A 25,837-nucleotide genomic window follows, 5' to 3' on the forward strand; every position below is an offset into this window, starting at 1 on the left:
GTTCTACTATTGCCCAGAAAGAGGAACATTTAAGAAACAAACAAATGAATCTAAAGATCATATGACCAATTCCTTTTCAGGTTATTTAAACTTGAATATAATTAAAATCAACACTGTCATATTAATTGATTTGTGTATATGTTTTCTGAATTTATTAGAAGCTTAAAAATAGAATATTATTTATACCACACAATATAGTTTATTAGAAGCTATATTATGTGCTACATTAAGGGACACAGTGGCTCAGTGGCTAAGACGCTGAGCTTGTCGATCAAAAAGGTCGGCAGTTCGAATCCCTAGCACTGCGTAACGGAGTGAGCTCCTATTACTTGTCCCAGCTTCTGCCAACCTAGCAGTTTGAAATTATGTAAAAATACAAGTAGAAAAATAGGAACCACCTTTGGTGAGAAGGTAACAGCGTTCTGTGCGCCTTTGGCATTTAGTCATGCCGGTCACATGACCACAGAGACATCTTCAGACAGTGCTGGCTCTTTGCTTTAAAATGGAAATGAGAACTACCCCCTACAATCGGGAACGACTAGCACATATGTGCAAAGGGAACCTTTACCTTTATATTATGTGATTTGCTTTCTGTTTGTGTAAATGATGTTTGATAGTTCAAATTATTCCCCAAATTCCAGACCTATTTCTTTTCCTTGACTTTTGCTGAAAGGATAGTGGGAAATCATGGGTGATGATGATGAAACCACAGCTCTTGTTTGTGATAATGGTTCTGGGCTTTGTAAGGCTGGATTTGCAGGGGATGATATTCCATGGGCTGTCTTTCCATCTATTGTTGGGCGACCTCGGCACCCAAGGTCAGTATAAAATATATATATCCATATATATATCCATATATATATAGTGTGTGTGTGTGTGTTGTATTTGTGCTGATAAATAAATAAAGGGAGACTAGTATAGATCCATTTCAAGCTATTTAGCTCTCATCAGCTAGCCATACCCTTACTGGGATTTGAACCTGGGATGTGTTCATAAATAGCTTGAAATGGATCCATACTAGTCTCCCTTTATTTATTTATCAGCACAAATACAACACAAATATAAAAAGGCAACATTAAAAATAAAAATATGGGTTTCTGCCTGGATGGTTTTCTGTGATGAGCCGAAGGACAGAAAGAGGGAGGAGTGAGCTCCCTCCCATATTTGGGCATACCAGGGGTTGTAACACAAATACACACACACACACACACACACACACACACACGGAAGACTGGTGATAAGTCATTCCTTACTATTTTAAAAATCACTGCATTTGATTTGAGTATATCTCAAAAAGCATTACACATTTTTCAACAGTTTTATAAAACTGGCTGGCTCCAATGCTTTTTAAAAAAATCTCCTATTCCATAAGTAGGAAATTAGTGGATTCTTAACTGAATTTTCCTTCAGCTGATGTAGTGGTGAGATTCAGCCAGTTCACACCGGTTCGGGAGAACCGATTGTCAACTTTCTAAGCAGTTCGGAGAACTGGTTGTTGGAAGAAACCTTATTTTGTTTTTTTCCACTTCATAGGGCTAATCCTATAAGGAAGGCTATTTTTTGGAGAAGGGCGGCATATAAATCCAAATAAACAAACAAACAAGGAAACCTTCTGGTATTGCTTCTAGCCTAATCTTTATTGCCTTGCTTACAGAAACTGCCTCTTCGGTTAACCCTTATTATATTGTAACAGCTAAAGCGAAGCATCCATTGACGTGAGTGACATTGAGTTTACCACGCCCACCCAGTCACATGACACTGAGTCACGCCTATCCAGCTGGTCATTAAGGCAGAGAACCGGTTGTTAAATTATTTGAATCCCACCACTAAGCTGATCACTATTTCTGAAGACAGCAGACCAATTTAGGAAACTAAAACTGGCAAGGTGGTGAGCAAAACTTTGTTGTGAATAAAAGAAAAAGGCAGGAGATTCAGAGAAAGAGCAAGGAAGTTGCCACCCAGGGAACATCAAGAAGGTGGCTTGTTCTTTTTTTACATGTTCCGTTTTTACATGTGTCGCGATGAGCGATGCATGTATGAAAATCATACAGTTGCAGCTTCCATCTTGACTTTATTTTACTTTTCCTGCCTACACTCCTGGCAATTACTGTCCTATTCAGCCTCTGTTAGTTGAGGCAAATGGCTGTACTGCCTAATGATAGATATAGAACTTTGTACAAAATATTTTAGAATAAAATATTGTTTAATTCTTGGATGTTATCAATGTTGCATATCAATGACTAGAATATAATGTATAAAACATAGGGCAGTCATTTCTCTTCACAAGATGAATGATCATCTAAGATAAATAATGACAATGTAAGTCACTTGCAATCAACTGATTAAGGCAGCCTGTAGGAAACAGAATAAAATTTATAGATTAAAAATACTTTACCAAACATGAGATTGTCTCTATGAATTCAGGGTTTTACACCTGCATGTTAAATCCTAGAACCGTGATGGCGAACCTATGGCACGCATGCCACAAGTGGCACGCGGAGCCATTTGTCAGGGCACGCGAGGCGCTGCATGCGTGCGCTGGCATGCGTACGCTGGCCAGCTGAGCTCACCATTTTTAAAAGCTATTTTTCACCTTCCCCAGGCTCCAGAGGCTTTATAGGAGCCTGGGGAGGGTGAAAAGAGCCTCCCCCCCCCCCGGAGGCTTCAGGGACCGTCCCTGAAGCCTTCGGAACGCTTAAAACCACGCTCCGAGCAACCCGGAAGTCACTTCCGGGTTGCTCAGAGGGTCATTTGTCAGGGCACGCGAGGCGCTGCATGCGTGCGCTGGCATGCGTACGCTGGCCAGCTGAGCTCACCATTTTTAAAAGCTATTTTTCACCTTCCCCAGGCTCCAGAGGCTTTATAGGAGCCTGGGGAGGGTGAAAAGAGCCTCCCCCGCCCCCCCCCGGAGGCTTCAGGGACCGTCCCTGAAGCCTTCGGAACGCTTAAAACCACTCTCAGAGCAACCCGGAAGTCACTTCCGGGTTGCTCGGAGGGTCATTTTAAGCGTTCCGAAGGCTTCAGGGACCGTCCGAGGCTTCCCTGATGCCTTCGGAGCGCTTAAAACCACGCTCCGAGCAACCCGGAAGTCACTTCCGGTTTGCTCGGAGCGTGGTTTTAAGCGCTCAGAGGGAGAGAGAGAGAGAGAAGAAAACAAGAAAGAAAAAGCACCGCAAAGAAAGACAAAAAGACGGGTGGAAATGCCCAGGCCGCTACGAATCCCAGAGCGCCCTGTTTCTTCAAAGGATCCCACCGGCGGAGGAAGCAAGGGGGAGGCTCGGCTCGGCTCAGCCAGTTGCCGTGGCGTTGAGAGATGAAGCTGAGCCGCAATGGGGAGGGACAGGATGGCAGCTGCCGCCGCTACCGACCTTGTCCTGGGGGCTTTGATCGGACACTGGTGCCGCAGTCGGCCGCCGAGAGGCGGCTGGGTTGTCTGTGACTCGGTTCCCCTGCTTTTTCGCTCACACGTAGGCGCACACACACACACACACGCGCCTGCTCACGGACCTACATACATACACACACACAGACCCACACACCCAGGATGGAAAGCACAAGGCGCCCCCTCTACCGGATCCCGCTGGATCACGGGATCCGCTTGGCTGGGAACTGACGAGGGGCGCGAGGAGAATTCACAATCATCCCCAGTTTAGCAGCACCCAGCCCGGCTCACTGCAGCTGGCCGTGATGTCAGAGGCACCACTCTTAAAGGGACCGACAGCCCGGCTGGCGGCCGCAGGTTTGCCCGCTCAGCCTGTGTCTGACTCGGTGTGTGTGTGTGCGCTGGTTCACATTCGCGGCCGCGTGTGGAATTGGAGCGCGCATTGAAACGCGAGTGGCGTTGGGAAGGGATGTAAAACGAGAGGGAAACGCAGACGACAGAGCGGCGTGGGGAGGGGAAAGAGATGAGAGCGGAGATCCCAAACTGAGAGAATCTCACCAGGTTTTGCCCAGCGACTTTCACGCTCGTTTTATGTATGCGTGTCTGCTCAGCTGGGTGGTTCAAGAACTACTGTCGTGGAAATGTAAACGTCCGGGGATTCTGAATTATGCATATTATAGACTTCGTGCCTGTGTGTATTTGTGTCCTAGCTTGTCAGCCTCCGGAGGGCCTCCGGGGGTGTCGGGGAGGCTCTTTTTGCCCTCCCCAGGCTCCTATAAAGCCCCTGGAGCCTGGGAAGGGCAAAAAAATCATGTAAAAATGGGAGGGGTCGCGCGTTGTGCGCGCATGCGCACTGGCGGGGGTCGCGTGTTGCATTATGGGTGTGGCACGCCCGCACTCGACCCCCCTGCGCTCCCCCCACTTATGGCACGGGAGCAAAAAAAGGTTCGCCATCACTGTCCTAGAATGTGCATTTTAAAAAGAAAAGCTACTATAACTATGTTATATAACATAGTTTACAAATACGGTATAGTTATAGCATTGTTTGTATATGTTGTAGTTTAATATTTTCCATGTAATCAACATAGTTTTATAAAAAAAAATTCAAAGGAACACAGTGGTGTGTTTCAAAAATTTTTAGAACCTCTTCTGTAGGTGTGGCCTGCTTTGTGGAAGTGGCTTGCCAGCTTTGTGACCTGGTGGGAGTGACTTGCCAGCCATGTGACCGAGTGGGAGTGGCTTGGCAGTCATGTGACTGGGTGGGCAGGGCCAACTTGTAAAATGTGGTGAAATTCACTTAACAACGCTCTTGCTTAGCAACCAAAATGTTGGCTCAGAAACTCTGGTATTTGAAGCACGCAAGTCTTAAAGCTGTCAAGTTACAAGACCTTTGCACCATTAACCCTTTAGAAAAAAAAACCCAGGGTGTTCAAACTTGACAGCTTTAAGACTTGTGGACTTCAACTCCAGAATTCCTCCTCCAGTTATGTTGGCTCAGGAACTCTGGCATTGAAGTGTGCAAGTCTTAAAGCTGTCAAGTTACAAGACCCTTGCACCCCTAACCTTTTAGGAAAAAAACCCCAGGAATGTTCAAACTTGACAACTTTAAGACTTTAAGGTTTAGATAGGACTCTTAGAGGTGTGCGGGGTGATTGGTGAGCCAGCCAATCAGTGAGCAGCCGGCAGGGCAAGCGTGGTGCGGACGGGCAGGGGGAGGGAGCTGGAACCGGTTCTAAATGGCACGGTAGATTTGTGGAACCTCTTCTATAGAAGAGGTTAGAACTGGCAGGAACCCACCCCTGAAGGAACATCACAACATCAAATAAATCAGTATTTTAAAATATAAGCTAAAGTAAAGCAAAACAGACTTAGCAATTCTAAATGTGTATCAAAAGCAAAGATAGGATAGTTGGAAAGTAAATTACCTCTTGATGAGAGCTGCTGTGGAGTATTTGATGTATGGCATAGAATTTGGGTATAATTAAACATTAAATCTTGTTGATTTTAATGGGAGAGTTACAGAACAATCTTATATGCTTATTTAGCAGTGCAATCCACAATCCTCCATGGAACCTCTTCCAGACTGGTATATACTGGTAATTGCATCAGCTGCAATCCTCTTGCTTGGAAAAAAAAATATCAGTAAAAGTGTGATGTAGCAGGTCGTTTTCCCACTGAAGTAAATCAAATATTGAAATTTGAAAGTTTGAAACCCATACCTTATGGAATTTGTATTGGTCCCACACAATATAGTACAGGTAGTCTTCACTTGTTTACAGTAATTGGGACCATTGCTAAGCAACATAGATTTTTGGTGTGATGTCACATGACCACCCTAACTTATGACAGCAATTCTGGCAGTCCCATTATTAGGTAAATCCTGTATGGTTGTAACATCTTGCACTCACATGATCTTCATTTGCAATCTCCTGCCAGCTTCCTCATTGACTTTTTTTAGACAATGAAGGTTGCAAATAATGATCAGATGAACGCCAAGTGTGGGAATGCTGTGACAGCCACAATTATAAGAACTTTTACAAGCAACTCTAGTTCCATAGTGTCGTGTTCCTGAATGGTTGCTGAATGAGTGGACGTTATATGAGGACTGCCTGTACATTCATGTTGACCGATTTTCTAATGGTTTTATAATTGCTTCAGGAAGAGGAGTGTTGACTTACCTGTGCAGGGAAAGCTATGAAGGGAATTGTGTGGGATTTCCAAAGACAAAAAGCAGGGGGAAAAAAGAATTTGCCCCTCTTGTTGTTAATGCTGATGTTGAATTACACCAGACACTAGTTAGTCTATGTAATGTTTGTGATACAGTGTTAATGGTGATGTTTTCCTGTGATTGGTACATTTTGAAGGGAGTAGGGATGGGACAGAAAGATAGCTATGTTGGGGATGAAGCACAAAGTAAATGAGGTATTCTGACCCTGAAATATCCCATTGAGCACCGCATTATCACAAATGGCAATGACAGGGAAAAGGTGAGTGCTTTTTGTGACTCCCTATGATTTGTTACTTTTTAAAGGGTCAAGTAATAGTACCTGCACCAATGAGATAGCTAATTCTTCTGCATTGGGACAACCAGAGAGTTTCTTTTGTACAATATTTCTCTACCAAAACAATGGGGGAGGGGGGAGACCTTGCTTTTTCTTGAGATCTGGCCTGTTAGTTTTATCTAATTTTTAAAATGTTAGTGTTATATTAATTCAGTTTGTTTCTTGGATTGTTTCTAATTTTCTTTTAAGTTTTGTAATATGTGTTTTTTAATGCTGTACGCCGCCCTGAGTCCTTTGGGAGAAGGGCGGCATATAAATCCAATAAAACAAAACAAAACAAACAAACAAAACAAGGTCATGCTTTTTGTGGATATGTTGTTCCCATACACTTGTCTGTGCCACAAGATCATCACAGGCCAATTTGTGTGAAGAATCTGGAAGTGCTAAGCGTGCATATTGCTGTATGTTTGCTTGTATTTCTGCTCCGTGAAGAAACAAGGTCTCTTCATGTGGAAGAAGGGGAGCATATCTATGATAGGGAATAGACATAAGCAAAAACCGATATAAAGTTATTGCTTCCATGCTGAAACTTTTGTAGAGATCCAGACTGAATGTGTGCTCTGTTCTGTCATAAATATTTTTGTTTGCTTGCTTGCTTGATTTTATACGATTGCTTTAGCAGAACTTTAGAAGTCGCTTAGAGAATTTGTTTTTCACATGAAGGCTCATATCTAAACACTCTATAGAAATCATGAGGCTATGATGAGAATTTTTTAGTTTCTCTGTGTGGCCTAACAGCGGCCTGCACAGCTGGCAGCAGATTCAGAGACTGAGGAGGTTGGATAGGAACATGGACCAGTCCTGGAGTCTGGGGAAGGCTCTGATGAGGGCTCTGTGTTGGAAGCAGAGTGGGGCCCAGCACCATATGCCAGTTATCAGATGCCTTCAGAGTCAGACATCAGTGAGGCAGACAAACAGCTGGAGCCTGTTCCCAGTGTGTGCATGCAAGAGTTGCCAGACAAAGGGAACAGCTAAAGAACAGGAGTCAACTTTGGAGTAAGGCCACAGGTTGAAGATGAATGGCCCTTCCCAGAGGAAATAAAAGAGGAGCGAAAGGGGAGTGGAGTTTGCAGGAGACCATTAGTTTGCTTAATTGGTTTGTGACTCTCTCTGAGACTCCTTGCCAAGTTTTGCAGATATCAGCCTGTCAGCTCTCCCAGCCAGATAAGGTACGTGACTCTGAATCCTCACTTGAAAGACTTTGCTGGGCAGAATTCACAGTAAATTAATAAAAGGGTTTTTTGTCAGGACAAGGAGTTACTTCACCCTCTTGGGAAGCTAAGTCAGAACAGTTTCCTTCCCTTGGCCTTCAGAACCTGCCTCGTCCTTTCTTTGCCCCTTTAGCTGATTCAGAGAACTTCCATGCTATTATCCCAAAGTGCTTTTCCAAAAGGCAACTGGACTTTGTTTGTTTTTTCTTTGAAAACATTTTTCTTCTCATCGAAGAAGCTTCTCCAGTTAAGCATAGATTCACTCTATGGAGAATCTCCACAGATATGCTGTACTTCTGCTTTTTTTGAGGATAGGCTGGAGGGAATGGAATGACATACTTTGTCCTCTAGATGGTAGCATAGCCTTTCCATAAATAACGTTTCACATGATCCTATTCAAAGCCCTAATTATTCCCACTACTTCTCTGTAATTCCCCCTTTACCCTTTCATTTCTATTTCCTGTATTGTCAAATAGTTCTAAAGTTTAAAAGGTGGCATATGTGATACATTCTTCGCTGTGTTTGCTTGATGCTTTGTCTCCCGAAATTACCAGCTGTGTTTACCCAAATATGCTAAATCATTAAAAGCTGAGAAGCAAGGAAGGTAGCTAGCAAGACTTCATATCTTTCTCTCAAGATCCTCTAGCAGTCACCTCTCTGCCTTCATTTGCAAGGGCGCAGTTTTGTTTCATCATCTCCACTCGTGTTCAATAATCTGTGAAAGATGTTCTTTTCTTTTCTTATTTTATTTTTAAAATTGGCCACCCAACTTATACCAAACATCGGGTGTCTCAGAACCAAAAGATAAAACAGCATCTATGTACCACAAAAAATATTAAAAACACAAGTATTAAAAACTAAAACAAAACCTGGCACCCTAGCTAAACCTTCACATGTAGCCCGCAACAAATTCATCTCTTCTAATAAAATTATATGAAAGTTCCAAAAGTGAAGAGAGTCTCAAAAGTGCTTTTTCAAGAGGCAAGTGGACTTTCTGGTTTTTCTTTGAAGACGTTTCTCTTCTCATCCAAGAAGCTTCTTCAGCTCTGCTTCTGATCCATCCCAGATTCAACAGCAGGAACTCTCCTCCAAATGATCTAGTTGGCAACTTGAACTTGGACGATAGCATGCACAAAATTAAATGAAGCAGTGAGGACAGAACAACTGTTCTTAGAGCAATTTTGAAACATTGCACACACCTTTGTGTGCTGCAGCCAGATTTATTGTAGGAGCTGTCACATGATGCTAAATTAATGTTGAGACTTGAAATGCAAAACCATGGAGTCTAGATCTGGGTTCATCTGCTCAGAGTGGCATTCAACATATGTGGTGCACAAAAGAGAAAGGACAAGAACGTGGCATTATTTCTAATCTTTATTGTTCTTTCATAGCACGTAGAAATCATTCTTAGCTCTTCCTTACATCTAATTTTAAAATTTGAAATGCCATTGCAGGTGGAAAACGGAAGGGTTTCCCTTTAGCATTTATAAAATGTGAAAAATTAGACACAAAATAGGGGGAACCTAGTCATTATATATGAATAAAATGACAAGCCGTTGATTTAGTATGTAATATATTACACTTAAGTCCCTTGGGCAACTTTTTCCATTATGGACAATCCTGAAAGTCACTGTAATGAAAATTTTTGCAGCAGTAAAAATTTCAAAAATCTCAGATTCAGGTCTCTGTAACAGAACTTCCAAGCATGGTTGTTTGAAGCATTTGCTGCCAGAACTTATATGAAAACATGACCATATTATCCGAATATTAAGGAAAATCTCAGGGATGTTCTGGTTATGTCTTACTCGCCTGGTGTCACTTAAATGATATCTGTTAGATACTTGTTCTAACTACAGTGGTTTCCGCCAAGGTCCTCTGTTCCGGCGGGAACAGAGGTTTAATCCTATTGGTCGAAGGGTCTGACAGCTCCCTATAAAAGGGCTGCTGTCAGATTCAACCTTCGCTGGATTGTTCTTACTTGTTGTACTTTAATAAAGAGCTGTTGTTACCATTAAGCCTGGGATTGGAAGGCAACTAGGCAAACTGAAAAGAGCGTTGCAATCCAGTAACTACATCCAGCCCGGAGCTCAGCGCGGCTTCAAGCAGCCATTATTGAGTGGCAAATGCAAAATGCCCTCTGAACACAAAATGGCCATGCACGCCCCACCGACTCCGTATGACCCAGTCACCGAGCACTGGGACTCATACATGCTACGATTTGACTGTTTCCTTGAGGCAAACGACCTCATGGGCCTTTCTGAAAGCCGCAAGAAGAACATGTTCCTCGGGTACTGTGGCCGGGAAATGTTCAAGATGCGAAAGACCTCTCTGAGCCGAAACTGCTACAATCAGTCAGCACGTCAGCAGACGCTAAGGACTCACTATGCACCCAAGCCGTTTAAGCACGTTCGCCGGCATGAGTTTAACATCAGGAACCAGAAAGAGGGCAAGTCGATTAATGAGTACATTGCGGCACTCCACAAGGCTGCAGTGTACTGCGAATTCTGAGACCTGGATGAGCTGATTCTGGACCGCATAATTTGCAGCATATGGGACATTTATCTACAGAAGAGGTTACTCGCTAAACCTAAGCTCACTCTACAGATCGCCTTGGATGAAGCCAGGGTGACTGAATTAGCGGTCAAATCTACTGAGACTCTGCAGCACCAAAGTGCTCCAGAAGATGTGCGAAAGAGGACACACATACATTGCGAGGCTGCAGAGCCCGAGAGCTCAGAAGGTGAAGAAGATGACAGTAGCCGCGCCCAGTCGATGCACAAATTCAAATCACGTCTCCCGCCTTGTGCTAGCTGCGGAGGAGACCATGCCAGATTGGCTTGCCATTTCCGTGACACAACCTGCCAGCGCTGTGAGTGAAAGGGGCACATCGCCAAGGTGTGCCGCAGCGAATTCCCTGCCACTGCCTCGCAGCCTACAAATGCACCAAACCACCAACAGAGGCCCAACCAAGGGGCCTGGCAGAAACCACCACGGTGCTCAGAGGGCGACAATAGAGTCACCTACCACACGTCAATCGGCCAAGTCCACACCAAGCGGTCCAAAAAGCTAAAGGTCTCAGTCCTCATGTGAGATGGAGATCGACACCGAGTCATCACTGAGCATCATACCGTGGTCTACCCTGAAGCAGGCTATCCCTAGCCTAAAGAAGCAGCATCTTTGCACCCCTGTCATCCGCCTACGCAATTACCAGGGAACCCGGGTCCCCATCGTGTGCCAAGGCACCTTCCAGGTGAAGTTCAAGCAGTTCAGCGGGAAACTCCCAGTGACAGTGGTCAGCGGCAACCTGCAGAGCCTCCTAGGGCTAGATTGGTTCCAAGCCCTGGCCCTAGAAGGGACCGGTATCAACGCCTTGAAAGACGACAGCGCTGAAGTCATCTTTAAGGAGTTCGAGGACGTCTTTGGCACCGGTCTGGGTAAGTATATGGGGACTCCAATTTCCTTTAGTTTGGACCCCAACATAGCCCCAATAAGGCTAAAGCCCAGGAGAGTACCTTTTACTCTCCGTCCCAAAATTGACAAGCTCATAGGCCAGGGAGTTACGTGTGGTGGCCTAACATGGACAGGGAGATCGAAGAATGGGTGGCTACCTGCACACCGTGCCAAGAGTCCAGACCAGCTCCCCCAGAGGCGCCTGCTAAGGAGTGGGAGCAACCTCAAGCACCGTGATCTAGGGTGCACATTGATTTTGCTGGCCCAGTTCATGGCTAAACTTTCCTCGTAGTTGTGGACACCTACTCGAAATGGTTAGAGGTAGTCCTGATGACCTCCACTACGGCAGAAGTAGTCATCAAGGTGCTACGGAGACTTTTCTCCATGCATGGCCTGCCCGATGTCTTGGTCTCTGACAATGGGCCCCATTTCACAGCCATGCAATTTGAGACCTTCCTAGCAGCTCAGGGAATCAGGCATGCCCTGGTTGTGCCATTCCATCCGGCCTCCAATGGTCAGGTGGAGAGAATGGTGAGATCTGCAAAAGAGGCCCTCTCTAGGATGGGCCCGGGAGATTGGCAAACATGGGTTGACCACTATTTGCTAATTCAGCACATCACACCCAGTGCCACTACAGGGAGAAGCCCCTCCGAGCTTCTCATGGGTCTCTGGCTAAGGTCCCATTTAGACCGGCTACACCCCAATTATTCTGTCTCATTGCCCCCAGACTCCACAAGCAAGACTTGGATTTTTAGCGTAGGGGATTCGGTATACACCCACAACTATGCCAGGGGAACTCTATGGATTCCAGCCACAGTGATAGGCATCACTGGCCCTCGCTCTTACCTCCTAGAGCTCGAGGACAGTAGGAATTGGAGAAGGTACTGTATATTGACCAACACTGTGGCCGCCTCTCCAACTCCACTCTTAAACAACCAGAGGTAACTCCTGCACAAGTTAGTCAAAGCCCTACCCAAATGGAGCAAATACTCACTCCTTCCATGGCCAGCTCCAGTCTGAGGATACTGGGAAACTTATCTTGTTTTGTTGGAGGCCTGCAGCGAACTCCGAGCGAACCGGCTCTAGAAGCTCCAGCCGCGGCCTGTGAAAGGTTCCAGGAGCTTCCACCAAGCAGAGCTGTGGAGCAAACAGGTCCATCCGACCTGTCCAAGGAAACCCCTCCTACTGAACTGCACAGGTCAGGCAGAGCGACCCAAAAGCCCACCTACCTGCGTGACTACGTAACTAGTAGGATTGTTCCATCCAAGAGGGGAGGGGTGTTAGATACTTGTTCTAACTACAGTGGTTTCCAGCAAGACCCTCTGTTCCGGTGGGAACAGAGGTTTAATCCTATTGGTCGAAGGGTCTGACAGCTCCCTATAAAAGGGCTGCTGTCAGACTCAACCTTCACTGGATTGTTCTCACTTGTTGTACTTAATAAAGAGCTGTTGTTACCGTTAAGCCTGTGTGTGCCTATCCATTTCCCAATCTAACAATATCAACCTCGTAGGGAGTTGTGCCTTAATACTGCTTGCAGCAAGAGTGTTGCACAAGGATTTCCTTTCGTAGTTGCAGAGCATTGGGAGTATCTGTCATGCTCATGTGATATGGATATTAAATGCCTGAATAGTTTCTGTATGGGACTAAATGAAATATGCATCTCCCCAGTGGTACAATGCAATTGTATGAAATGTTGTAAAATTGAGTCAGCTAAGATAGACCCCTCAGTGCAAATTAAAATTTGGGTAAGAATTCCCATTTTCATTCCATTTTGCATTTTTGCATTGATCTGTCATTCTCCTTGCCCGATGCGCAATAAAAATTGTTTGCCATTTTAAGATTTGGCATCATTCTTTCTACAATGAACTTCGTGTTGCCCCTGAAGAGCATCCTGTGCTGCTAACAGAAGCTCTTTTAAATCCCAAGGCTAATCGAAAGAAAATGACTCAGGTAATTATTTGGATATTGTTTCTCCTCAAATTAAGAACTGCCTTTCTTCTGAACAAGAAAACTCATGCAATAACCACAGAAATACAATTTCATGATATGGCATCAATAGCAGTATTTATTCCTGATATAAAGATCTATTGATCTATTTTCTTGATTAATCAGTTCTTATCTTGCCATATTTGTGCTGTCACCTCCTTAATTTAAATCCTAGCCTGTGGCAAGTTTTTAATATCCTACTTCTTTGAGTCAAACTACTTTTTCCACACAATTTGATAGATGAGCATTATTACATAGGATAGACTGTTCCTATCCTTGACACCAAACAAAGTTTGTTTTAACCACAGAGCAAGAAACAAGATAAGTTCTGAAAAAGAAGAATAAATGGAACAAGTCAAACAAATAGAAAATAAGTTATAATTTGTTATGCTGGTTGAAACAAGCCAATGTCCATAAAGAGATGCTAACTGAGAATGTATATGGTAGTATGAACACTTTACAAAGCCCCCTTCTTCCTCCCCAGTCACATTATGGCTAAACTTTACATATGATTCTTGCCCCTGCATATATAACATAGGAAATGAATCTCTTCTGATGGGTATTTTATTATTATGAAATTGATTTGCTGCCCATCTTATATCAATGACTCTGGGTGGCTTGCTACATAAAAGTATTAAAATAATCAATTGTAAAATAACACAACAGATACAATATATCAGTTATTTTATCCATAAAAATGCAGACACGCACTGTTGTCTCAGTATGCTTTGGAAAGCAAACTGTTCCTCTTTCTTGGAACCATCATGCTTGAAGAGGCACATGGGCCTTGATTCCATCCTCTGTTCAGTGCTGGAATCCAAATGGAAGCAACTGTGTGGATAGCTATCTAGTCTTCACTACAACACAAGAAGTGCAAGGTTTCTCACCATCATCCTTTGAAATGAGTTTTACTGTGAAATTGCTGTAGACATTTTTATTCCTAACCTTTATATGGAATTTACATCCTTTAACATAATTCCATTGTTCCAAGTTGTATGCTCTTAAGATAATTTCGGTGCCATGTCTTAGTGTAGGACTATGGCTGTTCTCTCTCCGTATTCGGAGTTGCTTTTCACCTATAGATAATATTTGAAACATTCAATGTACCAGCAATGTATGTGGCCATTCAAGCTGTTCTCTCCTTCTATACATCTGGACAAGCTACCAATAGATTTTGATTGTAGTTTCTATTAACTTTTTTTTTAAATGTATGTCTATGAATATATCCATCGTCTTCCATTTTCTCTTGCATTGAGCACTGATACACAGTACAATGATTTTTATCCGACCAAACTTTATGAGAAAATACTCCTTATTGATTTCATACAGGGAAGCTTTTATATTAATGTTCTACCCCACCCTCGGTGATATTGTGATAAACAAATGTTCAGGTATGATATAATGTCTCTATTCTTGCCTGCAATGTTATAAAATTAAATAAATTTAGATATTCAAATGTGAAAAGTAATTTGAAGCATGGATGAAACAAATGCCAATATGAGTATAGTATTTGAACCAGGAATGGATTCTGGCCGGTTTTACTGCTGTTGCACTCATGCGCATGCTTTGCTCACATGTGCTGGATGCGTACAGTGCACTCATGCACAGTTCAATTAAAATTGTTCTGCGCGTGTGCAGAACTCAAAAGCAAGATGGTGGCGGCAACAGCAGTGACCAGAGAAGTGGTTCAGGGGCATGGCAGGCTTGGATCACTGCCAGTTCTGGCAACCCAGGCTGCCATACCACTACTGGTTCCGCCGAATTGGGCCGAACCGACAGGAACCCATCTCTGGTTTGAACATAGCAGAGTATCTCAACTAACTTGACTGTAGGAAAGGATTGCACGTTATCATTTTTTCCAAGATTACTTGAAATCATTTAACAAAGGTAGACAGAAATATATGTCCTCATCTACAGTTGTTTTAGGATATGTTGTATTTTCATACTCTCTGGTATATTGAATATTTGTAACACAATTAATTTACACATATTCATTAAAGTGTCTTTACGTCCAGGGCTTGAGTACACCATTTTGTAGCTATAGAAACAGGGATACTATTTAATTTCAATTTATTTGTGCTTCTAGACCGCCCCCTCTCCCAGAAGGGACTCGGGGCAGTGTACAGTCCATAGAGAATATCACAAAAATACAATAAAAAATTAAATAATTAAATATGTACAGTTTGGAGGAGGTTACCAACCAGGAGGGACACGGGTCCATTAAACATGTGGTGGGTCGCAGCCGTCCACGCAACCTATCCAAATCCTCGGGGGCAACAGAATCAAACTCCTCCCAGGATGGTCTCACAAGACTCGCTGTTGGCGGCCCGTCCGGTCCACTGAGGGGGGCCCATCCGCTCCAGATCTGAGCGACTTTATCCTGCAGATATTCCCCAAACTCCTCTGCTCTGCCCTGCAAAGGTGCCCCTTGCGTCCTCTGTGACAAGAGGGAGCGGGTCACCCTAAACAGGGCGGCAGGGCGGTTATCCGCGGACGCAATAAGAGCAGCGCAATATCTACGTTTGGCCGCCCTTAATGCCACAAGGTAGGTCCGTAAATAGGCTCTTACCTGTGTTCGATCAGCAAACTAGCAAACACTATTTGGGATATTTTATTTTCTGACAAACTAGCATCTCTACCACCTGACTCTGTGATAGCCAGTCCGAGGGGTTGTAATGAAATAGTGAGCTTTGCCAACAGCAGCAAAGAGACTGATCAGTAGAGGCTACTTGACTTAAATAATTAAATCAATACTTTTGTTTTTTGGCCTATGGTTCCTGAGCATTTGATGCATAGCCTATATTTGAAGGGCCCTGTAGTATTCTTACAGTGACGTCAGACTCTCCTTGCCTGTCTGCCGGCAACAGCCAAGCTGTGTCTGATTGGACAAGATGCGGCTTGGCTAAACGCGGGCAATCCCTGTTCCCTGATTGGTCGCCCTGCTTGAAATACTACCAGGGATGGGACCATCCAAATCTTGCAACTTTTCTGCTTCTGCATAAGCTGATATATATTTTGCCTCTTTTGTTTTTCTTCTTAGTCACTTCCAATCACTTCACTTATCTCCAAAGAAATGGATGTCGAAGTGTGAAAGATCTTATGTTTATACTAGCTGTACCCAGCCACGCGTTGCTGTGGCCCAGTCTGGTTAAATGGAAAAGAAAGAAAAGAGAAAGTGCAAGTTTCTAATATGTTTAATTTCACAATGCTTGTGGGTATACAATATTTTTTGTTGTTCCATTGTCTGTGCAGATATAGAGATTGTCTGGTTTGCCGACTCTAGAACACGCAACATATAATTGTCCATGTGAGAAAAATTTTCAAATGCTGGAAAGACGTTGGACTGGGCACATTTCAAAAGCATGCAAAGAAAGAAACATTCCCAGGGTGGTTCCCTCTGGGCAGGTTCATACCGTTACCAGCAGCGGCAAGGTTCGTGAGAGTCTTGCCCACCTGGCGGGCCCTGCCACTCACTGCACCGGCCATGGCTCCCCCGGCAGAGGCGGCCCCCAGATGGAAGTGAGCTGCAGTGGCTTCTCAAGAGCCGCCACGAAAGATGCTCCCACAGGCCCTGGCCTGGCGCCCTCCAAGCTCCCCACGACGGGCAGCATCCGGAATGACCGGCTGGATGGGGGACCTCCAGACATGGGCGGGGGACCCCAGCATGGGAGGGAGGCTGGGGCTGTCCCCCATGGGTGTAGTGGGGCGGCAGGGGGGCACTGCTGTTGGTCAGACCTCGGTGCTGCTGGGCCAGGCGAGGCTAGTTGGGGGAGATGGTGTCGGGGCTGTCGGCCTCATGGAAGTTGTTGAGCATCTTCTCAGAGGAGCTGCACTCAGGCTGCTCCAAGTTGGTGGCTTGGGAGAGCAAGACGTCCAGGATCTCGGAAGAGAAGAAGTCCTCGGTGTACGACTCATCCAGGTCATCGTAGCTCTCCGTGTCTTTGGCGATGCTTTTGTTGGAGCTGAGGCTGGTCGAGATCTGCGCTGGGGTCACGCTGGTGATCTGGAAGCCACTCTTCTTCTTCAACTGGGCACCCGCTAGACCCCCGATGGCTCCTCCTCCCTGTGAGAGCAGCACCAGGCTCTGTGGCGGAGGCCCCCCAGGAGGGCAGGAGGAGACCGCCGCCTCCCTCAGGTGCCAGCCCATCGGGGCTGAGGAGGAGAGGAGGAGGAAGTGGCCGCTGCCCCAGACCCAGCTTCCCTCAGCGGCGGCGGCGAGAGGAGGTGGCCAGTATCTCCTGAGGAGCAGGAGGAGGAGGAGGAGGAAGGAGCCACCCCTGGTGATGCAGACGCGAGGCAGCCCCCGCTGGGCATGGCCCCATCCAGAGATGCTGCCACTGCTGCAGTCACCACCTCAAGGGGCACCCAGCGGGCGCCCCAGCCCCACTGTGCCTCAGGCTGACACTGCCGCCACCGCCCCCCATCAGAGCAGCCATGGCGAGGCCGTAGCTGGCTCGCTATGAGGGGGGTTGGAGAGCACGCACGGCCGGCCGGGCTGAGGAGATGCTCCACCTCTGCCTCCTCTGGAGGTCTGCTGGGCTGGGTGGGGGGAGACCGGCTTAAGGGCGGGGGGAGGCAGCCGAAGGATGGTGCAAGCGCCGCCCCTCCACAGACAGCAAAGGCCCGGTGGGAGGGGAGGGGAGAGGGGGGAAGGGGAGGCTGAAGGCCTTCAGCTCCCCTTGGTGGAAATGGGTGCTCGCCGGAGGAGGGGCGGAAAGGGGAAAGGGTGTGGCCGCAGCCGAGCCACACATATAAAGGGACCGTCAGGACAAAGCTGGAGAGAGGTCGAACTGTCCCGAATATACTATACTCACGAAATGAACGCTATGGTAAACGACACAGCTCAATTCCAACACAAGGTCACATGAAATAATTAAATCAAAATGAAAATTAATGGAAATGTATGAAAAATCAATATAACAATGTAATCAGAAACATTGAAATGGAATCGTGAAATATTTAGTATAGCGTGTGTTGCTTTTACATCCAGCAGATGGCGCTTGCTTTCAAAAAAGCATGTTTTACAAAAAAGCATGTTTTTACCTGTCACAGGTGTGATATCTATATACGTATGTAAAAACATGTGCGTATGGGGCTTCCCTTGGGACGCATCCGAAGACTACAGCTAGTCCAGAACGTAGCCGCGCGGGTGATTATGGGGAGCTCAAGATACTCCCACGTGACACCTCTCCTGCGCGAGCTGCACTGGCTACCTGTGGTTTTTCGGGTGTGTTTCAAGGTATTGATTACCATCTTTAAAGCGCTCCATGGCACAGGACCCAGTTACCTGCGGGATCGTATCCTCCCGCACACATCCCTACGACCAATCCGCTCTCACAGGGAGGGACTACTACTGGTGCCGTCTACTAGGCAGTGCCAGCGGGCGATGCCTAGGGGTAGGACCTTCTCTGTGATGGGCCCAACCCTCTGGAATGACCTCCCCCCCCCGATATTAGAACTACCACTGACTTCCGTTCCTTCCGTCAAAAATTAAAGACTCACCTGTTTCGATTAGCTGGCCTGGCACATTCTTAGTTTTTACCTCCCGGTGGATATATTTTAATGGGTAATTTTGGGTAATATTTTAACTCCTGGGTTATTAGAGCTCTTAATGTACTATATTTATTATTCTATATACAGTCTTGCAACCTCCTCCACCTACGTATTTAATTATTTAACTGTTTTATGTATGTATTTTATAACGCATTTTAGTGACTGTACACCGCCCCGAGTCCCTTTCGGGAGAGGGGGCGGTCTATAAATACGAATAATAAATAAATAATAAATAAGTATTCGAATGCAACGTTGTGTCAAAATTTCAAAGCAATTGGTGAAGAACTTTCGGAGATTTGAGATTTTGAACAAATGTACGTTACATTTTTATTTATATAGATCTTCAGTTTCTCTTGGATAGTGCCAGGTTAAGGGGCTACAATTACTTTAATCCCAGTTGATTATTCAGATGATTTCAAGCTGTGTTACTTATGGGTTGGGATGAAATGAAAGCAACCTTATGGGAATATGGCAGAAAAGGGATTTTCTAAGGGTATGTTTGTGCCACGATTAGATGCAAGTGGGGAAAAACCTGTAATTTTTCCTTTCAGAGACAAAAATGTTAAAAAGCAAAGAGTGAGGCTGCAATGAAAAATATTGACATTCTGTTTCTGCTTTCGTAGGAATTGTTCTGGACTCTGGAGATGGTGTGATACATAATGTACCTATCTATGAAGGTTATGCCCTGCCCCATGCTATCATGAAACTAGATCTGTCTGGAAGAGATCTCACTGATTATCTCATGAAAATTCTTACAGAGAGAGGATATTCTTTTGTTATTACAGGTGATCAGCATTTTTGTTAAGGCTGCTTTGTCTGTCCACAATAATATCCATAAAAACAGCATAAAGTGCTACCTGTCTTTTCTTACCAAAAGGTTTTCATTAATCTGTATTAATAAAATATTACTGGGAAACTTAAGCATTATTGATGTTTTAGATTAACCAAAGTTGTTCATGACCAACTTTATGCCTTTTTTTCTTGCAGTTACAGATCTCCCCGTTCCTCCTTAACATTACTATAATCCCTTCATCCCCCTATTCAATCTTGTTTCAATTGTTCTCCTTGTTGAATATTTCTTTGGCTATTTTCAGTGGAGCATGAGATTGTGCGATATATTAAGGAAAAGTTATGCTATGTGGCTCTGGATTTTGAGAATGAAATGGCTATTGCTGCTTCTTCATCTTTTTTGGAGAAGAGCTCCAAACTTCCCAATGGCCAATTCAACACAACATTTTGATGACCTGAAACTCTCTTCCAGCCATTGTTCACAGGTCGGCCTGGACATGTTCCCCTTCTTTGTGTGGCTTGACTCTGCTGAACAAAGATGAAGTAATGTGGTACAAAGCTCCTTATAGCAATAGCACTTAGACTTATGTACTGCTTCACGGTGCTTTTATAGCCCTCTCTAAGCAGTTTACAGAGCTAACCTCTGGCCCCCAACAATCTGGGTCCTCATTTTACCCACCTCAGAAGGATGGAAGGCTGAGTCAATCTTGAGCCTGGTGGGATCTGAACTGCTGAACTGCTGAACTGCAGCCAGCAACCAGCAGTCAGCAGAAGCCTGCAGTACAGCATTCTAACCACTGCACCACCATAGCTCATTTATGCTTTAAGTGTGCTAAAGCTCTTGTTGAATGTCTTAGTGAACCTGTGGATGTGTCTGCTTTGTGATTGTTGCATAGCTGATTTGTTTTATAATCAGGAACAGTGTAAGAGTTTTTTTAAAAAATAAAAATACCTTTGGATATGATTTTTATATTGACATGAATATTGGTAGATTCTCAAATTGACAGAAGACAGGGAGAAATTTATTTACATGTCTATATATAGACTGCTGGGATATAAATCCTGTGACTATTTAATCATATCAGTAGGCATCCTTAAATGCCTTTCTTATAAAGACATCCAAATAAAATGTATTTTATTACTGGATGTATTTATAAACTGGATAAAAGAAATCATGCATTTGGCTGAAAACTATTATAGATTATCAAACAATATATAATCATCTACTACATTCTTGGCACCGATTTGGAAAAGCAGTCTAATTTGAAACCTTTGATCCATTAATTTTATTTCTTTACAGGAATGGATTCTGCTGGGATCCAGGAAACAACTTACAACAGCATCATGAAATGTGATATTGATCTCCGTAAAGATCTTTATGCCAATAATGTGCTTTCTGGAGGAACAACCATGTACCTTGGTATTGGTGATCATATACAGAAAGAAATCACAGCACTGGCTCCAAGTACTATGAGAATTAAAGTAAATATTATGTATAATATTCAGCTAATAGATATTTAATAACGAATTCCTGAAATATTACCTAGGAAAGAATGCTGTTTTCATATATTGTCTGATTTCTGTTCAAAGAAACAAATAAAAGGTTTTATGAAGAAAGATGCAGATATCAGAGATATAGAAATCAGAATCAATGGCATACATTCTCCAGCTGATGGCGCAGGAGGGTCCAGCAATGGGTGGTTCAATCTTTATTTGCCCAAGAGACTGAGTCAGAATTGAAACCAACCCTTCCCCTGAAGATATCCAATTCCGACTCAGTCTTGTCCGAAAAGAGATGTAAATGTTTTTGCTGTGAGTGAAAATTGGTTTCTTCCTCAGAATAGTTTTTCATTTATTTATTTATTTTACTTATCTTTGATGTTATTAGCGGAAGGAAGGTGTTTGAACTTGGCTCACAAGTTCTTTCCCACCTGCTTGTGTTAGGATAGTGAATTGTGCGGGCTGGATCCTCCTGGAGGTTCCCAGGTTCCTCACAAGTAAGCAGCCAGCCATGCCGGCCATCAGTGTCTATTGCTGCTCCGTTCGGCTTGATTCTGATTACTGGCTCGTAAGAGGCCAGGGCGGTTTCACTGCGTTGCCGCTGGTTCTCAGGGGTTGCAGCGGGTGGACATCGAGGCTGCTGGTGTGGGGAGCGCCGGCATTCCCGCATAGCCAGAGAGACGACAAGAGGGTGCGTGGCGCTGACTGGACATACGGGAGAGCTGCACGGCTGACCAGACATTCTTAGGGCCATTTGCTCACCGGCACTACTGGTTTTCCCTGAAGGCTTCTCCCTCATGAGTATGGGGCCCTGGGGCGGCCATTTTGGAGGCCAAGCACAGACGTATCCAGGATTCGGTTGCTCGCCCAGACAGAACACACAGAGAGGTCTCTCCTTCGCTGAGGAGCAAGGTTTCACTCCAGGAAGAGGAGGAACAAAAGGAGACAGAGCTTTCTGATGATGAAGGTTTGGCACCAGATTCCCCTGTCTTTGCCGGTTTGTTTCCTCCTAATTTGTTCCATTTCTGGCTATTTAAAGCCAGAAGCACTGCAGCCGCTGAGATGGAGGAGGGCAAACAGAAGGAGAAGGAGGCCGGGATGAGGCTTCGACTTCTAAGGCAGCACCAAAGAAAAAGCATTTCTTGTGGAACCCGCGGCGCAGAAAGACGAGATCCCTGCACTGAAACTGTTTCTGGATGTCATCCAGAAGCAGTGGGCCAAGACAGGTACTTTCCAGGTGGGAATGACATACGGTTCTATAACATGGAGCCTGATTTCTCCCAGGCATTACAGATTCCAGAGGTCGACACTCCTGTAGCCGCCCTGGCTTCTCAAACTGCCATGGTGGCGAGTGATGTGGCCGACAGAAGATAAGAGGACTGAACTGCCATTGTGTAAGACCTTCCTGGTGGCAACATGGACGATTAATGCTGCTTCCTCTGCCGCCTCCTTCAATCGTGCCACACTGATGTGGCTTGAGCAAATGCAGGAGCGTGTCCCAGCGCGCGATGTGAGGCTGCTTCAGGACATCAGCAAGGTCGTGGCTGCGACTCAGTTTTCAGCTGATGCGACCTTGAACGCTGCTAAGTTTGCCTCCTGGGCTCTTTCTTCCTCTGTTTCATCTAGGCAGATGGTGCGGCTTCGAAACTGGCAGGCGGAGGCCAAAGAGAAGTGGAAGCTGGAGGCCGGCCCATATGCAGGAAAAAAGCTATTTGTCAAGGTTCTGGACCCAATCCTCATTGAGGGTAACAACAACGTAAGGTTTTGCCTGCCACAACAGAATACAAGTATACACCATATATACGTAGGGTTCCCTATAGGGGTATTGACACAGATTATCGTTACCAGCCTAGAAACTTTCAGCCACATCAGGACAGGGGGCAGGATAGGTCTTCCTACAGGGATAGGTCACGTTTCCAGCCCCAGGGTAAATGGCCCTTTTGGGGGGGGCAGATGCCTCTTCCGCCAGAATAAATGAGCGGGTCTGGACGGCTCCCATTGGTGGCCAGTTGGCATTGTTTGCCGACCGATGGGAGAATATTACTTCAGATCTCTGGGTCCTCAATACGGTAAAGTTTGGCCTGCAACTGGAATTCCTATCCGTCCCCACAAATTCCTTTCGTACATTTATGTCCTCCAAATGCACACTTAAGAGACAGCTCATGCAACTTCTCAGAGTGGTGCAGGACGGTCCAGATCCCACCCAAGTTGTTGTTTTTGGTTAGGTCCATGTCCCTTGGGGCTACTAATGCTGCGGGCAGGACCTGTTCTTCCTTTGTTTCTCTAGTTGGAGCTGCTCCTCGTCGGAATTGGATATCTGCAGGGGAAGCTGGAGGTGTGGTTTCAATTCTGACTCAGTCTCTTGGACAAATAAGGATTGAACAACCCATTCCTGGACCATCCTGCGCCATGCTGGGAAGAATGTTCAGGTAGGACCAACGTTCCTTCTCTGGTTGGGGATATCATAATCTATTGTATTTTTAATACAGTGAAAAGTTTATTTACACACCTCACTTGCTATTCGTCTTAATGATGCACTTATCTTTCTTGACACTGGAATACACAAATTTAGCAAATGTTCTACCTAGTTTTAAACTGTTTTTCCAAGAAGGCCACTGTTGCTCTAGCAAGCAAGAAGTGATACCTAAAAAAAAAAGACTTTTTGATTTTTAAAATAAAATTTAAATAACATTTTTTCCCCTTCCCACCTTCCTGCCATATAGGAATAGATTTGGATCACAAGACAAACTACAAGCCTGTTAGCTCTTTCCTGGAGTGAATTGGCAGGATGTGGCCATCTGTTGTTTGTGGCTTTCTGTATCATATTCTGGGTGCTGGTGCAATTTAATTAGAGAATATTGTTTGTTTTCTGGCTTATTTATAGAGATGTCTGGAATCTCAGTGGTGGGATTCAATCTTTTTTACTACCCGTTCTGTGGGCATGGCTTGGTTGGCATGGCATGGCTTTGTGAGTGTGTCTTGGTGGGCGTGGCAGGGAAAGGATACTATAAAATCTTCATTCCCACCCCACTCCAGGGGAAGGTTATTGCAAAATCCCCATTCCCTCCTGATCAGCTGGGACTCGAGAGGCAGAGAATAGATGGGGGCGGGGCCAGCCAGAGGTGGTATTTACCGGTTCTCCGAACTACTCAAAATTTCCACTACTGGTTCTCCAGAACTGGTCAGAACCTGCTGAATATCACCTCTGGTCTGGATGATACAGTAATCTCAAGAGGTACATGTAGTCCTCAATTTACAATCACAATTGAGCCCAAAATACCTGTTGCTAAGTGAGGCATTTGTTAAGTGAATTTTGCCCCATTTTACAACCTTTCTTGCTGCAGTTGTTAAGTGATTCACTGCAGATGTAAAGTCAGTGACATGGTTGTTTAGTAAATATGGCTTTCTCAATGACTTTGCTTGTATTATATCTGGTTATTTTAGGGGCTTTTTAATTTACTGTATTTGTTTTTAGGGGTTTGAATTTATTTTATATCTGCTTTGTACAGTTCTTTTAACTACATTTTAACCTCCTCCATGTCAATTGTCAACTGTACATATTTAATTTTATTTTATTGTATCTTGTTATATTTTGTATGAATGTACACCGCCCCGAGTCCCTTGCGGGAGAGGGGGCGGTCTAGAAGCATTAAATATTATTATTATTATTATTATTATTATTATTATTATTATTATTATTATTATTATTATTATTATTGTCAGAAGGTCACAAAAGGTGATCACATGACTCCAGGACACTGCAACCATCATAAAAATGACCCTATTGCCAGTTTTGATCAAGTGACCACAGGGAGGCTGCAATGGTTGTAAGTGTGAAAAACGGTCATAAGTCATCTTTTTCATTGCTGCTGTAACTTTGAAGGGCCACTAAATGAATGGTTATACTGTAAGTTGAGGACTACTTGTACTATAAACCAGCCATACCACTCAGGAGAAAGGATCAAAGTTGTATTGAAAAACGCAAGTATGATTGACATGTTAGGCTCAGATGTAGCTGCTGCTTTTCAAGTGTTCTTAAGCTACTTTTATGTGACGTTCCTGAGCTTTTACGCTAGAGCAGTTTAAATCATTCAGTTTAAACTGAGCTAAAAAAATAAATTAAAGACCACCACGGAATTTGTCAAGAAGTAGATTAATAAGTGTTTGTTTTAAACAATTGTCTTGGTTTCCGTAGAACCTTGTAATTATTGTAGATATTATAACTCCATGCTGCTTTGTCTCCGTTTTCTACAATAATTATAAATGAAATTAAATAGAAGTCTCTTTAACCATTATGAGTGATATCATGAACAGATTTTTGCATTCATTTCTTTTTTAAAAAACTTTTTCTAGATAATTGCACCTCCAGAATGTAACTACTCTGTTTGGAGTAGAGGTTCCATATTAGCTTCTCTGTCAACTTTCCAGCAAATGTGGATTAGCAAAGATGAATATGAAGAAGCAGGTCCATCCATTGTCCGTTGTAAATGCTTTTGAGTAGCTTACTATAAGGGGTTCCCTTGTGATTTCTCACTATTTTCTTAGGGAAAGTGGGCGTATTACAGTTTCCCCCCCCCCCCACACTTCTAAAAATATAATAAATGATTTTGCCAATTAATTAAGTGTTGTTTTCTAGTGCCTAAAATATGCATCAGATTTTTCATTCCAGTAATAAGCAAAGGGTAACTGTGATAATTGGAAAGCTACTTCTTCAAACTCTTCCCCACCCCCAAGAACAAACTGTGCATTAGGAATTTTCCCACTCCTTTTGGGCTGTGAATTGAGTATTTTGTGTTTTGTAAACAGTTAAGGGTACAATTAGTCCTTGACTTGCAAGCATTCGTTTAGCAACCATTCGAAGTTATGATGAAATTAGTGACTTATTGGGTCCTTGCACTTACAAC

General features: G+C 44.3%; 1 pseudogene across 1 annotated transcript; it reads left to right on the forward strand.

Moving 5' to 3' along the window:
• The first annotated feature begins 687 nt into the window (after positions 1-687).
• On the forward strand, positions 688-25,430 carry LOC309383708 (actin, alpha skeletal muscle B-like; annotated as a pseudogene). The gene is made up of 8 exons: positions 688-822; positions 6,247-6,369; positions 12,945-13,055; positions 14,174-14,258; positions 19,268-19,429; positions 19,739-19,918; positions 20,734-20,915; positions 25,287-25,430. The product of its transcript is annotated as an actin, alpha skeletal muscle B-like (transcript).
• Positions 25,431-25,837: the final 407 nt, after the last annotated feature.

This window comes from Natrix helvetica (assembly GCF_964273705.1).
Source record: "Natrix helvetica genome assembly, chromosome: 1".
NCBI lineage: Eukaryota > Metazoa > Chordata > Lepidosauria > Squamata > Natricidae > Natrix > Natrix helvetica.